Below are 17,790 nucleotides of genomic sequence, written 5' to 3'. Positions count from 1 at the left end.
ATTTAGTGGTAAACTGTGGAATTCCTTTGGTATACAATACAAACCCAGTCTCTACGAACCTCACTCAGTGTGAGGTATGGTTAAATATTCTGAGTGCTCATTTTTAAGACAAAATATTGCTTGTCTTACTAATTTGAATTTAGGGTTCATTTTTATTTTGATAATCAGAAATATCACCAACAAAATGTTTGCAGCATCCTTACAGTACAATCCTCCTTAATGAATAGTTTTGAGAAAAAAAATATGGATATTTACATATGTATTTATAGTGTGGCCTGGCTGGGTGAACCTTTTAATGGATTTTAGTAGTTTACCACATGGAACTATACTAGGGATAGTTTATCATTTCTAAACAATTGTGAAGTAATAAATATTAAGCAATGAAACTTTGTGTTTATGAGAAAAGAAAGCTTGAATATTAGCTATACTGAAAGCTTGGTGGGTGATGCAAGAAGCCTTTTACTGATACCTGCCACTGACATAAATCTGTTCACAGATCATTTTCTTGGAACAGATTAACATACTTCATTAGCTGAAGATTTTAAAAAAACATCTGATGATTTATTTGACAGATATGAAAAGGTGCTATAAGAGAGAACATTTCTGTAAAGTTAGATATATAGTCAGTGAATTCATAAACCCAGAATAGTCAATTTGCATCACCCCCCAGTAGATGGTGATAGTAATCCTTTTGTGAATTAGGATTAATGTTAAATAATTTTTCATATATTTGCAGCAGCAGTTATTACAAAATACTATACAATAACATTTTTACAATATATTGAAATATTAACACATTATTGATAAGTAACAGTATCAGACGATCCAAGACTGACAGATAAAAGAAAAGACAATACACAAGATATGTCAATAAATATTTTTAGTACAGTAAAAATAGTAACATATCTAAAGAATCACTTGGGTGCATACCACGTAACTACCTGGAATTTAGCAGAATGTCCAGATTTTTACATCACACTTCTTGGTCTGTTCCTCATCATTTTTTTTCCCTGGCAAATCAAGGAGGACTGCAGTCAAATAAATGACAGACATTTGATTTCAAACTTTAAATCCTTCAGAAAATGCATGCTGATGCAAAATTATTCCAGTAAATGTTCAAGTTTAGGTTTAAAAGAACAATATTGAAGATCTGACCCTGATTTGGGGTTTTCATCCCCCATTATTTTTTATGTTGTCCAGATTTCTTGAACTAAGAGGTTGACAGGTATTGGTGGGTGAATGTTGTGAAACTGACAAGAATTTTACTCTACAGTTTAACTCAGGGAAGTTGCACTGCAAATGAAGAAAACACAGTTGTGTAAAATCTTACCATAATGGCAGGTGTCGTCCTCTTCACTTTTGCAATACTCATTACAATGGGGATCCCCTGCCAAGGGCAGCCCAACGTCTGACCATTATATGAAAGCCTTTAGGTTGCTTTAAGGTATGCTACATGTCACATGTATGCTCCTTGCATAGCATAGGGCATAAAGGTGACATCCAGACTCCAGTAGGAATGTCATTACAAAGAGTAGACAGGTAATCAGTACATCCTGAAGAGAAATGGATTATGGTAGGACTGAATATGCATTTACACAACTGCACTATGTCCTTCCATTTCACTGTTGCAGTATTCATTATGATAAAGCGAGTGCTAAAACACAGGAAGAGGGGGGGGGGGGGAGTACCAATAGAGCTCTCTTGGAAGCCATGAAGGATGGCCCTAGCAAAACCATCTTTAACTCTGGAAATTCCATTCGACTTGCCGTTATTGTTAAATGTATGCACAGAAGTTCAGGTAGCTGCCGCAAGAGTAGAGTCAGTACTGAAACCCTTAAAAAAGCACAATGAGAAGCCACAGCTCTAGTAGAATGACCCTTAACATAAGTAGTAAGGCTCTTAACATGAAAGGAACAACAAACAGAAATGGCTTTAGAAATCCAAGAAGAAATAGTTTGCTTGGGCACAGCCAATCCTAAATACCTAGGATGAAAGGAAGCAAAAAGCTGATCAGATTTATGAAACGTCTTAGCCTTATCCAAATAAAATCTGAGTTGTCTATGCACATCTATCATATGCAGAACCTTCTCACCAACAGATTGCAGAGAAGGAAAAAAAGTGGGCAAATGAAAAGACTGATTAAAAGACAACTCATTTACCACCTTGGGTATAAAAGAAGGATTAGTATGAAGGGACACCTAGTCCTTATGAAAAGCCAAAAAGGATAAGCCATAAGGGCTTGAAGCTCAGACACCCATCTGGCAGAAGTAAGAGCTAACAAAATTACAGTCTTCCAAGAGCAATGCTGCATGGAAACTAAAGCAACAGGATTGAAAGGAGCCTTCGTCATCGTCAATTTTTCCCAAACAAAAAAGATCCCAGGGAGGAGGAACAGGCTTTCTGTGAGGCCTAATATGTAAGACACCTTTGAGATAGCTGATAAGTAGGCCTTAACAGTCAAGAAAAAGCCAACCCAGCATTGAGCAGTTTAGACAAAGAACAGACCATAGGAACATCCACATAAAGTGGATTCACGTTATGAGAAAGACACCAAGCAGAAAACTGCTTCCATTTAGATAAGTAGGATTTCCTACTATTGGGTTTCCTGTCCTCCTGCAGGACACTAAGCATATCCTCAGAAAAAAGGTGTCTGTGGAATCAAACTCCTATCACCCACACTGTCAACTGAAGAGTGTATAGGTAGGGTTGGATGAGAGAACCCTTATCTTGTGTGAGCAGGTCCATCCTGTGAGATAACTTGTGATGAATGCCCTTGGCTAAATGCAGAAAGAGGGAACCAATGCTGTCTCGGCCAAAAGGGAGTTACCAGCAATATTTTGGGAACATCCTGTTGAATTTTTGAGCAGGACTTTTGGAATGAGAGGAAGGGGAGGGAAGGCATAAAGAAACATGGCTTCTAAGAAAAAGATAGGATGTCCATCGAGGACCTGGGACTCTGGCACAAAATAGAGGAAGTTGTCTGTTCAAAGGGGAGGTAAAAATATCTATTTCAGGAGTACCCCACTGGTAGACAATGTCCAGAAACACATCCCTGTGAAGCATCCACTCATGGGACTGAGTTGTGGAACTGCTCAGAGAATCTGCCACAGTGTTTTGACCTGAGAGAATGTAAACTGCCTGAAGAGTTAGTTGATAATGGACAGCAAGTTCCCACACTAGGATTCCCAAAAGGCAAAGAAGATAGCCCCCCCCCCCCACTTATTTCTTTACATACCACACTACTAAGGTATTGTCTTGTAAACCCCTTGAGAGTTTCTGAAGAGCTAGCAGAGGAGCTCTCATTTCTTTGAAATTGATGTGTTCTTCTAGATGATGAGGCACCCAGACCCCCTGCACCTTTAGGGAGCCAAATGCTGCTCCTCATCCCACGTCTGAAGCATCTGTGAACACCTACTGAGATGGAACAGGTGGATGAAAATGGAGCCCTGGATTGAAATTCAACTGCTGAATCCACCACTAAAGTTCCTCCTTGAGACAAGGCAGAAGAGGAACTACAAGTTCAACGGGAAGAGTATGTTGAAGCCAAACTGACTTCAGAAACCAGTGAAACTTTCTCATGTTGAGTTTTGCCAGAGGGAGCATAGGAATAGTGGAGGGCATGAACCCCAGAGCTCTCAGAAATTCTCTGGTTGTTAGGGAAGCCAGAGGAAGAAGGGATTCAAAGAGGGACAGCAGAAGGACTGGGGAAAAGCCATCTGCCTGAGCTCATAATACTTTTTCTATACTTCAGAAACCTGATCACAATCCCATTTAAAAACTCCATCATTCTAGAGATTGTGTCCCCAAAAGCAATTTCTTCAGAAAGGGTATCAGGTATAGTAGATTCCTCTTCCTCAGAGCCATAACCTAAAGGAGAGAGAATCTGAGAAGAGTAAGCAAGGGATTCCTCATCTGAATCCAGCTCCTCCTCAGAGGAATCCTGTCCACTGGGTCTTTTAAGGAGAGCAGAGGACCAAGGAGGAGCTGGGGCAGAAACCCTCTGAGGAGGTTTTAAAGCCATCAAAGCATTAAACAATCCCCGAGTGAAATTTTGGCACTCTGTGGGTCCTTAGGGCCTAGAGTAATATATTTAGTTTTCTGCATTTTCTTTAAAGGGACATCTACCTTATAAAATGTAGAAGGGTCTGACCTAGGAAAATATTCAATAATTGTAGTAGCAACTTCTCTAAACAAAATTTTAGGAACATCTCTAGACTGCTCAAGAATAATCAGCCGCAGTTCTCCCTGAATGCCTGATATGGACTTCTGCAAGGCCTCCAAAGATGTGTAAGGTCAGACTCAAAACTGGCTTTGGACAAACAATCCAATGCTGGAGCATGGTGAGCTTCTGGGCTGTCACTTGCCTCAGGAGAGACACCCAATGGATGCTGCACAGCAGAAGAATCTGTCCTAGATTTCTTGGTCGCCTTCTTCTAAGAGCTTAATATGCTGATTCTAAAGACACAAAGTCAAGGAAGAAAGCCTACTACAAAAGGCCTTGGGAACAAAGGACTGACAGACTGAACGGGATTTATGGTTGTGGGAAGCACCGAGGCAAAACAAGCACTGCTCATCACAGTCTTTACGGGGAATCTGTCTCCCACACTGGCATTTACCCTTCTTGGATGACATGAAACCCCATAAGCAATAAAAAAAATAAAAAGAAAGATAAGATGCAATAGACCTCAGTGGGGCACTTATCTGCAATGGCTTGGCAAACCAGCAATGGAACTGGCATTCAGACTGACAATCAAGAGATGGCATTCAGACTGGTGGCAAAGTAGTTCTGAGGTTGGTACATCCAGATGTCAGTTTTATGCCCTATGCTACGCGAGGAGCATGTGTGTAGTACAGCATGCTCTAAAGCAACCTGAAGGCTTTGGTATACTGGCCAGATATCAGACCACCCTTGGTAGGGGATCCCCATTGTAATGAATACTGCAACAGTTAAATGGAAGGACATCAGTAAGTACTACTAAAGAAGTATGAATAGCAAACTATCCAGTACACCCTCAATTTTAAAGTGACAGCATTCATTAGATTCCAAGTCTTAAAATGGATTTTGCAAGTAAAAGCAAGCATAGCAAATTATTTTTATGTCTTGTAATCGATTTACCATGAAATGATAACCACTCCAGTTACACATATCCTAGCCCAAAATGCTAGGCAATTTTGTGTTGCTTGGTTACTGAAGTATTTACAGAAATGTGAAAATAAAGACAATATGCACAATTAGTTTATAAAGCACAGATGATGTCTCTAACTTTACTAGAAACAGGAGAAGTACAGGTGATTTTGTTAGTTTTAAAATATTTCATCACCTTATATTTAACATGGACCTGCAATTATACACAAAAATACAAAAAGATAGTATAAGAAATCAATGGGCATCATTATGAAAATCAGAGTGCCCAGATGTGTCACTAGACTTTAATGAGATGCAGAGAAAATATTATATGAAAGTGCATGCTTTCCAAATTCGATAGGGATAAAACTAATGGGGAACCTCAAATAAGGGTTTGGGAACATTTAAATAAATAAGAGGAGTAACAAAATAATGTTCTTGGCAAAAAGATCCAGTAATGGAAGACAAGTCATAATTTTGGGATTCATAGCTAGAAAAGTATGTGTTACAGATTTTGCTGACCATGAGCTGCCCCCAAGAGTGTCACCTTATTCATGGGGTTTGCAAAACCGAAAAATCTCCCCCATACTTTCTCCAACCCAAGTTAGTGAGGCACCTCAGAGCAACGTCGCATATTTTGCCACAGAGGTATTTTTTCTTAGTTATGACCAATGTCCTCGCCGTCCTCCCTTATATATGCACACACAATCCAAAGCAGGACATTCAATGGGTATGTCCAATCTCCACAGTGATTCATCCAATATGTTCATAGGTGTGTACTAGGGCTAACAATCACAGTTGCCTTCTTAAGATTAGCCATGCATTCTAAAACATATGTGGCAAGTTTAGTAACCATAAGGTTATTCTAGTGGGTATATGTAGGCTGGGGCTTGGTAGTCAAGCATTTAAAGTCTAACTCTCTCCCTTAAGGACACAGCTGCCAGACCAGATTTCCAGTTCCCCATCCACTGGTCCAAATTAGCTTGAACTGGGTTAAAGAAGAACTCTGCTTCACATGAATAGGTAGCCTGTTCCAGGGAGGTGTTATTCTCTGAGACCCATACCTGTCCTTCTGACATGTCCTACTTGTATCACAAGCAGTCCCTAGACTGGGTAACTGTTTTGCAGATATGCAGAAAATCCATCTGAGCAGGATCCAAGGATGCCCTGTATGCTAGCTGCAGACTGCCCCTAAACGGTCTGTAGGAGACCAAGTATAAGGATAGGGCTTTGAAGTGATCCACATAGGCCTATAGGACATTGTTCATACCGATGGGGTCATTGTACTGTATGACTGGTCTGATGGGGGCCAAATACAGTGGAATGATAACTTCCTTAAACCTAGATGCTATATCCTTCCTTATAGGTTGCTAACCATAGAAGAATTTCTATACTACTGTAGACATTACTGTCTACATGCTTCCCCAAAACACAGACAACTGGATCTATTCTTGGGGGGGGTTACCAAGAGATATTTTCCAGGGTTAGACAGTTTCCCCAATACTACTACTATGCACCTCTTGGCACCGAGTTTTAAACTGTGGCTCTGACACTGGTTATTTGTCAGAGTCAGCCCTTTTTGGCTTGGGGGATTCTATGACCACACCTAGTTTGCAATCAGCTGGAAACTTGGCAGCCAGAAGTTCCTGATGTTGACCTTAGCGTCAGAGAAGTAGATGCCAAAAGATGTGGATCAAGCTCAGATTCCTGAAGTAATACGCTAGTAACCGGCATCTTTGTGGAGGTGGACTCCCTTATCCTAAATTCTTGGGTCCTATCTGAGAGTAATATGGCTATCCAGTGGGTGACATAAGGGTTTATACCCAATTCCATGAGTTTGTCTACAAAGTCTGAGTAGAGTATTGCATCAAATGTCTTTGCCAAGTCAAGGTAGGCAGTATATACCATTTTGCCCTCGTCCATTATCAACCAGATTTAGAAGAAAAGATCTGCCCCTAACAAAACCACTCTAGAAACAGGAGAAGTACAGGTGATTTTGTTAGTTTTAAAATATTTCATCACCTTATATTTAACATGGACCTGCAATTTCCTATCATAGTTGATCTTTTCCATAATAATTATTTCCAGGTCTTTGCATATGAGGCTAGTTCAGCAGTAGTCAGTAGTTCTCCATTTGCATGCCATGAAACTCATCTAGAGACTATGGTTAAATAGTGACTCCAGTGGTCCTGACAGGTCATGCTTCATGCTGTTCAAGAGGTATCCTGGGATATTATTGGGGCCCATTAATGTGGTGTTCTTCGCCTTGAAGAATGGGTCATGGACCTGCTCCCTAATGGTAAATGGGGGGGGTTCTTTTTAATGGTATTACCTGAGAGATGACTGGATCAGGGGAGAGAAAGTAAAACTGGAGCGGAGTTTGTTAGCCAGTAGATTTGGCATATCTTTTGTCTCAGTGTAGGTGGCTCCATTTACAATTAGTTTGGCACATTGTTTTGTGCTACCTTTGAGATTGCAGATATAGCTAAAGAAAGCCTTGTGGTTGTCTTTAGCCTGGAAGGCTATTTTCACCTCACCTCTGGCTTTAGTGGGAATTGACTTGTCCTCAAAGAGTTTCATGTTTAGATCGATAAGACATTTTTTTATCCTGCTGGATGCTGCAATTCTTAATATTTTTTTTCTGTGACTTTCTTCCTTTTGATACACAACCTATTCATATCAGGATTACAAAAGGATGGTTTGTTTTTAGTGTTTTGTTGTGGGGGGGCACCGTTCTCCCACATTACTGATAAGATCCAGTGTGTCTGAGCCCCAAGTGGATGTATGGGTTTATGTTTCAGGGTGTTTGCATTGACAAAGCCAAGCAATCTCTAGGCCTGTACAATCTGGGTCATGATTCTCTGCTTACAGTGGGTCACTTAAGTCACCCATTAATATGGTATTGGGATGAATGGTGAGTGACTCCAGTAAGTTTAAGTATGTGTTATGGGTTTTCTGACTCATGGATATCCTACAGCTTGTAAGAATATGGTATAGGACTTTGCCTATGATAACTTAGATGTGAAGAAGATCAAGCATGTCATTCTGTTTGACCAGCATTCAGGTATGATTTTTTTTATATAAATTGAAACGACTCCACCATTACTACCTGCCTGAAAAGTAGCTGGTCTAATGGGTGGCAATGTAACTCTTTACTGCTGGGGTGCTCTCCAGTGCTTTAAACTATGTCTTGATAGCTGCACAAATGTCTGCATTCTCCAAGGTTAGGGGTGCTTGGAGTCACTGAGCAGAAACACCTTTAGATTTTCTAGGATTGATTTTGCTACACTGGAAGGTTTGTCAGTTTGGCATAGCCTAAAAAAGGCACTATGGGAGAGGACAACATTTTTGCCAGTATATTCAGAAGCCTAGAGGGGATTGGTGCAAACCATCCCTGATAAAAGCAGCATGGTCTATTGACCATATTCTGCGATGCTGACAAATTATTGTATTCCCTTGGAGTCACACCAAAAACTAAACAAATTATTAAAGTCAATCATCTTAATTTTATAAGTTGCCATCATCCATGCAGAAGAAGAATACTGCTCAATGCTAGGCTCGTACCGGTTTGGGACACACAGAGAGCTCTATCATCTCTCTTTTCATACAGTCCAGGAAGGTATGTCTCAAGCTACTTACACCCACACAGACTACAACAGAGTCATCCTGGTACTTAAAGGCAAGCAAGATTTGGCACACCCTGGCCCCTGACAGGCAGGTGACTGTGACTCTTCCCTTGTTTAGCTTGGTGAGGCGGGCATGTGTGCGTCTCAAAATGGAGTCCTCTATGACCAAAATATTAGTCTGTGTGGAGGTAAGCCTCACAGGCGTAGAAACTGAGACAAAAAGGGATGTGGCAGTGTCTTGTTGGGTGTTGTATTTGTCGAGTTCTGTATAGGTTACTCAGGACACTTTTCTTTTTAGGTTGTTGAAGATTAGGAAAATTACATTTAACAGTCTCATCATATGTGGGTCTATGTGTTTGGTCAATGTTATGTGAGTTGGGTGTAGTAAGAGCCTTGCCTCCAGTAACATTGTGTAGCTACTTTCCATACAGTATCAGCTTGTTGTTAATATACATGAGGCAATTCCTGATTTGCCACAGGATGTTCATATACACCAGGCTAGCTGCAGAGATAGCAGGATAGTGCATGCCCATGGCTTCAGATCCATATTTTGTATTCTAAGGGGATGGTACAAGACAAATGGCTAGTTAGGGTTGCTGTAACTGAAGTTTACAAATAAGACAATCTAAGACCAGACTTGTGTGAAGTGTTCTCAGTTGTTCTATACACAAGTATGTATGACAGAAATGTTAGTGGTGGTTATACAGCAATGCTAACCACCACTGCTTTATGAGCAGCATTGTGCAAATATGACTTATAGCGGTAGAGAAAATTCAAATGCAAACCAAAGGACCCACAGGCCAATCAGAAACACATATTTCAGTTCTTCAAGTAATCCTGTGGCAAGAAATGCCTCAGGACCCCTCTACTTTCACTAGAGATTCAGCAAAGCTGTTCTAACTTTAGATCACAAAACAGGCAAAAAATGGCAAATTTCAACAGGAAATACAATAATGCAATAAAGATGAAATACAATAATGCAATAAAGATGCCAAACAATATACAATGCAAGTGCAAAAGTAAAGAAAAGTGTTTTGTCAGTCTTGTTTTAGGCTGTAATCAGGCCTCCTTTGAAGACAACACCTTCAACTGCGAGGTTACTTTTGTGCATGCTGATCCTGCCTCAGATATCTCAGCTGCTACTAATTAAACCTGAGTTGCCTGGGCTGTGATAAGACCTTTATCTCCCTTTACCATAGCACTGGCTATTCTACAGCTAGAAAAGGTGAGTGTCAACTGCAGAGAAACGACACAGATATACAGTAGGATCAGGTCACCAATCATAACCAGATGGTTAATGCATTCGTGCCTACATAATAACTAGAAATGTACCATGCTAGCAATAAAACGATAAGCAACAAAATAACCAAACAATTATCAAATGTTCATCAATTCGATAAACACAAAAATAGCAACAAAAACAGAAACAAAACATGTTTTTTTACTCAGAGTGCTTTCTTCTGAAGAACAAAGTTTTTCAAAACTGAGCATGAATATTAAATGACAAGCATATATAATTAACACAATTAACCAAATAATTAATGTCATGTTTAGTTTAATAAAAAATAATAAAATAAGCAAGATAAACATTATGTAACAATATAAGTTTTACATTTAAATATGGTAAAATAGAAACATTTTTGTTGAGATCACGTGGATAAAAAGTGGCCAACTTCAATTGCCACTGAAATTTTTTAAAATCCAACAGTGTTTTCCAAGGACCACTCTGTTGATCTTTAACAACTCAATAATAAAAAGGTGAATTTCTTAAAAGAAGTGCACACTAATGCTTAAATAAAGCAGTAATATTACTAAAATGAATGCTCCTACGATGTTTTTATATATGTTCCTTAAGAGAATGCTGAGTCTTTCCAACATACAAAGCATCAGAGGAAACACATTGGGCTATATAAACTAAGGACCTAGTGTTACAAATAAAATGCCCTGGACACCTAATACTTCTGTTGTGCAAAACAACTGTAGAATTACTTACATCAAGAATGAATTTGCAAGAGCAACATGCGCTACATTTAGACATCTTCCTTATGAGGTAATTGGTGTTCCCACCTATTTCTAAAATTTGCTTAATGTTAACACCTCTCTTGTATACAATCTTGGATAAAGGTAGCTTGTCTGCACTAAAACCTCACTCAATCACTCTGAATAATGTTACTAACTCTAAGAAAGCCAAAGAAAACATTGTAACAAAAGTATGTCCCTAATCATTATTAACCTTCAAAGAACCAGATAGCATAACATAGTCAGTGAATGAACCATTGGTAATAATGGTTCTACATGACACGTCTATAAACATAACACAGTTTTAATGCAGCAAAGAAAGCACACACATTAACTATACACCTTGGAAATACGTTTTCATCCTCAACTTCATCAGATACAATTAAAAAACCCTAATTGCATGCCTTAAATACTTCAATTAAATACAAACTCACCAATAAAAACAATACATCCCTAAAATTAACATTTCATAAACCCTACCCACAATCCATTTCACTTATGCTCACATTAATAACTTAGTTAAAAACAATACATTCTTTTAATGACATTTCATAATCTACAATAAACAATATAACTCCCTACATCAATACATATAAAAACAACATCTCCCCTTAAGGGTAATAAATCCTAAAATTACTTGGTTTATAAGCTTGTAAAATTCATAAAATGTCATCTGTACACCCTCTAATGCCTCTAATGTTTACTTCTACTTCATTATTCAAAGTGTTTGCAATACCATATTTTAAATGAACTAAATACATTAAATGTCACATTTTTATAAACTTTTGTAAATATTATAATCTTGCCGCTCTCAGCTGGGGCCAGGGACAAACCATCATTTAGTCCAGAGAATCTACTGGCTTCTAAAAAAATCTGCCAGTAAAGTTCCCTGTATTCAATTCTGGTTTCCCACATACCACCTCTCAAGTCTCTTGGGATCTCCTCTAGTACAAAAAAAACTAAATTTTCCTTTTTCACATTCTGTACTATGCCTGTATAGGGCATTGTTAACATTTCTATTGTTTATGGCATTCAAATGTTCGTACATTCTTCTTTTCAACTTCCTCTCGGTTTTTCCTACATAGAATGCCATGCACTCACATAAGGCAAGATACACAACTCCACTAGTCTCACAGTTACTATAGCTCCTTGCCATTGTAGTTCTATTCCTAGAATCCAAGTGGACTAGTTCAGTGTTTTTAATAAAAGGACAATTCGCACATCTCCCGCATTTAAATGTCCCTTTCTTGTTTCTAGTTCCACCACCCTTACAGTCATAGTACCCTTCCGAAACATTTTTTATACTTGTTCCCTTCCTATAGACACATTTGAATGGGGTTTTAAAATCCAGTTTAAGATCACTAATTTTACTGAACCTAGTCCATTCTCTTTCTATGGTTCTACATACAGCATTTGCATCACTACTGAAATCAGTGATGAAAGACGATCCAAACGTCCCCTCGTTTTTGTTTTCATTCAGACTTAGCTGATCACCAACAAGGCTACTTTCCATAATCCCCAAGCTATGCCCGTAACAGCCTGCTGCTTTCTGGAGTTCCACTGAGGTGTGGATAACTGTTTTCTAGCTGCAATTGCACCTTTTTCTCCTTTTTGTGGTTAATGTCTATAATCATAAAATTATTGAACACATAACAGTATGTTATCCGTGTAGTCTCTATTATACAACATAGATTTGTGTTCAGTGTCACCCATCTCATTTAAAAAACCCTGTCATCAGAAATAAGATGAGCAAACCTAATCGGTTATCCTTTAAATATTTCTTTCTTCAAAAATGAAGGACCACAACTCCTAAAATCTAAATAAGAATTTACAAAAGTAGGCTTGCAATGAATAGATTACTGATAAGTGCCAACATGTACATCTTTCAAAATCATGACATCTAGAAAGTATACACCTTTAAAGGCCACATAACTAAATTTAAAAAAATCAGTACTACTTTCTAAATACTTAAAAAACATCCAAATGTATTAGCCCACCAGACTACCAGAACATAATATAAAAATGCCCTGGTATCTAAGATATTAGTGTATAAACCTATAGTAATCATACTGAAAAATGTTATCTTGCTCCCACAATACCAAATTTGCAATTTGCATAAATGCATAAAATTGTTCCTGCACATGTAGCTACTCCCTTCTGTTTAAAATATTCTCACTCAAAAAAATAAGAAATTATTTCTAAGAATACCTCACTAAAAGAATCATAGGCCTAAAGCAGATGCCATATGCAGACCATCTAAAAAAACTCCAGCTATACTCGGTGGTATATCGTCTACCCAGAGGCGATCTCTGCTTAACATACAAGGCCATGTCAAACCCCGAGCTGTTGGACATGCTCCACTTAAAGAAATCCCAATCCCTCAGAGCCACACGCTCCACAGATCTAAACCTTGTCATCACGATGAACAAAACATGCTGGAAAGATAGGTTCCTGACCCAGAGACTCCCCCATACTCCTGAATAGACTGCCCATACATGTCAAGCTGAGCGACTCCTTGGCCCTCTTCAAAAGGGACTTTGACAATAGGATGGACGACAGGAAATTCACCATGGGGATCACATCAGTCGCCCTGCTAGACAGGGGTCCAGGGAAGTAAATATTGTGGGAAGAAATATCCAGGGAATTGTTTGGCTAGGCTTGTATAGGCCCTACGGTCGACAGCCTAGTACCAACCTATGAACAAGCCTGGCCATATTTATCCCAAGTTGCCCCAGTTGCTGGTGGTTAAGTGAGTGAAGTTTGCAGAGTTGTTTAAGAAACATAACTATACCTTATATGGCTGACTGATTGACCAAGATATAACATGTATAGTAAAATGAGTGATACAATATCAGCAAATACCAAGAAATATAATTGCCATGGCTGTGGCTGATTAATTTTTATTTATTTTTTATTTATTTTCATTTGTTAACCGGGTTTGTCCAACTGAGCCCAAGGCCCATTTTCAGCAGAGAACCGAGGAGAAACGCTCCAAATACATATACAAGACAAACAACAAGAAGTTGCAGTAACTACATATATTAAAAATTACAATAGTATTATATTCAAGAGACATTACATAAAATGAGATTAACAAAGTAAAAAAAAAAAATTAATGTACAAGTTTCAAAGATTTCTAATGCACTAGCAGCAGATATAGGTCCTGAACAGAAATATTTGCAGGAGCAGAATGTAAAGGTTTTAAAATGGAGTGTAAGAGGAGAAAAAAAAAGAGAGGAAAGCATATAGAAAAAAGAAAGAGTAATTCAAATGATCATAAGTATAATATAGGAGGAAATCGGTCAAAAATTCATTGATCATGATGTAATATATATACATATATATATATATATATATACACTGTGCAAATAAAGCTCTGCTCAAACTCCAAAAGAATTCTGGGCATTTGCAGTGGGGTTCTGAGGCAAGGATCCCAAATAATTGGTGTTTGTGAACTAGGGTTGTACAGGACCTCTCAGTCAGGTAATTGGCAGGTGTCTGCTGAATGCAGCAAATTGAAAGGAGAGGAAATGCGGTACTATAAAGGACTCAGCATGGAAGATAATTCATCAGACAAGAAGCATGATGCAGAGCTGTTTTTCTGTTTTTGTTTAAAGACATCTCAACAGATACATTCTCTATGAGGAATCAGCATATACTTCTCCTTCAGAACAATACTGTCAGGACTTGCATGTAGAATAAACAGTTTAAAAGTTTCTTTCCTGATATGTTGCAAACAAGTTTGATTAGAATAGTATTCATGAGAGAGAAGTACACAGTCATGTTCCTACTTGTATGTAAAATGCATCTTCTTAAATTCACAATCTCTCATTGAAATAAACGTACACTTTTTACGGCGGCTTAATTTGAAAAAAAATCCTTTTATATTTCTTTTTTAAAACAGGGATTCTATCACAATCTGCTTGACTGTTAATTATTTAGTTAACTGTCTTAATTATATACACATCTTACAGTGAAAAGGAACTATAATTATATACAAAAAAATCACTATCAGTCCGTATGTGCAGATGTAGAAAAAGAGAAGGTATAACATCCAAAAAACAGTCATTTATATTGCTAGGAAAAACATCTAACATCTCTTACTGCTCCAAGATTGATTTTGCTGAAAGCTCTGCAACTTCCTCTATTGTATGTTCTATTTCAATCTCCTGGGTGGCTAAACCTCCAAAATATCATCCCAGGAAAAACTTCCATCATATCTCTCAACTTCGTAGCACAAATATATCTGGACAAAGCCCCAAAAATAGGGACACATTTTAAATATTGCTCTTATAAACTTTGAAAGTTGCTAGAATACAAGGTCTTGTGTTACCATGTATTTTTTGAAGGGTATGAAGTCCGACACTCAATGCCTTTCATTACTTAGTGAATTTATTCCTTACTGATTTACCTCAAAAGTACAGAAAACCACAAATTTTGTGTGGAACAGAACATCAGTCAAATATCTGGACATCCTGGGAAAATCTGGACAGTTGAGTAGTATGACTTCCATCATCACATTGCATTTGTTCAACAATAACCCAGGCAATGGCAGTATATGTCCGTTTACCTTTACTGACAGAATCATACAGTTTAGAATAAGCCTTTCCTTTAGAATAAACAATTCTATCCCTTGCAGTTTTGTAGATTTACGTTCAATAATGGCTTCACATTTGGCATCTAGCCTATTAAAAGTGTCCTTATAATTGATTTTATGTCAAAAATAAGGCCCTTAGTGATAGAAGCATTAAGTAATGTAATTTCTTCATTCAAAGCATTAATAACAGTAGAATTACATTTGATAAGTAGAAACAACTTGACAACCAGAATGCTCGAATAAAGTAACTAAATGGATCTGCTGCCTTAACTCCATTTAGAAATTTCCATAACCCGTCTTTTCAGAATCCTTTTATTAGCAATGCACATTTTCAAAAAAGCATTGTCCATCTCAACGGACTTTTAAGACGTAACCCAAGTGCCTTACCAGTCAAAGAAGCTGAACAATCTGCAGAGTCAACTTAGGAGCACGGAGTGGCCACTAGTTACAATCAAAACACAAAGCTCCATCTTCAACCACATTGTTAGACTGATTTGCTGTAGAATTATCAGTCAGAGAAGAACCACGTACAACGGCAGCATAAGTACGTCTCACGCTAATATCACTGACAAAATGGACTGTAGTCTGTTTCTATTTTACCATATTTAAAACTCAGAATTAATCATGTTATGTAATGTTTATTTTATTGTTTTTTTTTTTTTTTTTTTTTTTGTTAAATGTCATGACTTGGTCAGGTTTAATTTAATTATTTAGATAACTGCCTTAATTATATACACTTGTCGTTAAGTATTTATGTTCAGTTTTGCAAAAGTCCGTTATTCACACAAAAAGCCTCAACTGTATAAAACATGTTTTGTTTCTATTTTTGATGCTGTTTTTGTGTTTGTTGTATTGGTAAATATTTGGAACTTCCACAGAATTTAGCTTGGTCATTTAAGCGAAGCATACCTCTCAACCTCTTAGCACAAGAAATCTGGACAAATTCTAAAATAATGGGGGGACAAAGGCGCAAAAATAGGGACATATTTTAAATATTGTTCTTATAAACTTAGAACGTTACTACAAAAACAGAATTTGTGTTAACATGTATTTTTTGAAAGAAATAAAGTCTGGAACTCAAACGTATGTCATATTACTTAGTGATGACAATCCTCAGTGATTTGACAAAACCACACATTTTATGAGGGACAGACCAAAAATCTGGACAATCTGTGAAAATCTGGACATTTGAGAGGTATGCAGTTGAGAAACAGAATAAAGAAATTTCCCTTATGGGGAAAGTTTTAAATGATTCAGGTGAAGGAGTGTTTCATTTTATTACAATACAAAAAATAAGGATCAAATTAAAACAAATACAAAAAGTAAGTATAATCAACAGGCTGAATAAAAATCACACACAAGAGAAGGGCCAATAAGGAGATACTAAAAACAGTCAATGGACCAGTCAGGAGAGATTATCTAAACATACTGGCCACATGAAAACCAAAGATCAGAGCTTGCCTACTTCAGGAAAGAGTAGCTAGCCAGAAAATAAGGCCTGGTAGTGAGATGCCAAGCTCTGAATCCAACTTGCTTGTTAGCATAAAATATTACTGGCCAGGGTAGAAATGACGTGTCATTAAAACTAAGGGAAATTAACATAAGTACTTACAGGTAAGGCAGGCCTAAATCGCCTGCCATAAAAACAAAAGAAAAATTACCAGAATTAAAACTGAAGTACGATGATGTACAAGGACATAATATGAACAGAAAATATGCCTGAGGTACAGTGCTGATGAGAAAACTAGTCTTTGAAATACAACTGATATTGGGAAACTAAAGAGATTAAACATTAAGACACAACAAATAAAGTTGTGAGGGCTACCCAACTGTCTTGGAGACTACCAGAAGTGTCCCCATGGCTCCATGCTGGGACCACTTCTTTTTGAACTATTTTCAGACATGGATATGGGTAACAAGCTCTGGATTACCACATGTATAACAAAAATGGAATGGTCATCTGGGGAAGGGTACTGAAACTAAAACAAAATGGGTGCATTAGCTGTTAGAAAGATGCTATGGATATATGACTGGAGTTGTGGAACAGACTGCACTACAAGTGACCCCTATCAAGACAGTTTGGTAACCCTCACACCTTGACTCATGTCACACTCATGTCGTATTGTCAGTGTTTACTCAGAAAATCCTCATAGTCTAATGGGAATGTGCCTGTTGCATTTTAGATTATATTCACTATTAATTACTGTACAAGCAATTTCTAGTCCTGAGTTGATTTCTTGGTTTATGTCTTTTAGTTGTTCTTTTACATGATGAAAGAAGAAGGGAGACAGGACAGAGAAAGCAAGAGAAAATGATGCTCTCACATGTGCAGTAATGAAAACAGATATGCCGTGGAATATGTGAAATGCATCTTTGGTCTTTGGACTATATTAAAATAATGGTACATCAATATCCCTGTCAAT

At 37.8% G+C, this 17,790-nt stretch overlaps 1 protein-coding gene across 4 annotated transcripts in view; it reads right to left on the bottom strand.

Annotated features, from left to right (window-relative positions):
* GAS6 (growth arrest specific 6) overlaps window positions 1-17,790 on the bottom strand; it is a 989,702-nt gene that overhangs the window by 378,616 nt on the left and 593,296 nt on the right. The window lies entirely within an intron of this gene.

The sequence above is a fragment of the Protopterus annectens genome, chromosome 5.part0 (genome assembly GCF_019279795.1).
Source record: "Protopterus annectens isolate FY-2018-M chromosome 5.part0, PAN1.0, whole genome shotgun sequence".
NCBI lineage: Eukaryota > Metazoa > Chordata > Ceratodontiformes > Protopteridae > Protopterus > Protopterus annectens.
The sequence above is the reverse complement of the archived record's forward strand: the minus strand, read 5'-3'. Positions and strand labels throughout refer to the sequence as shown.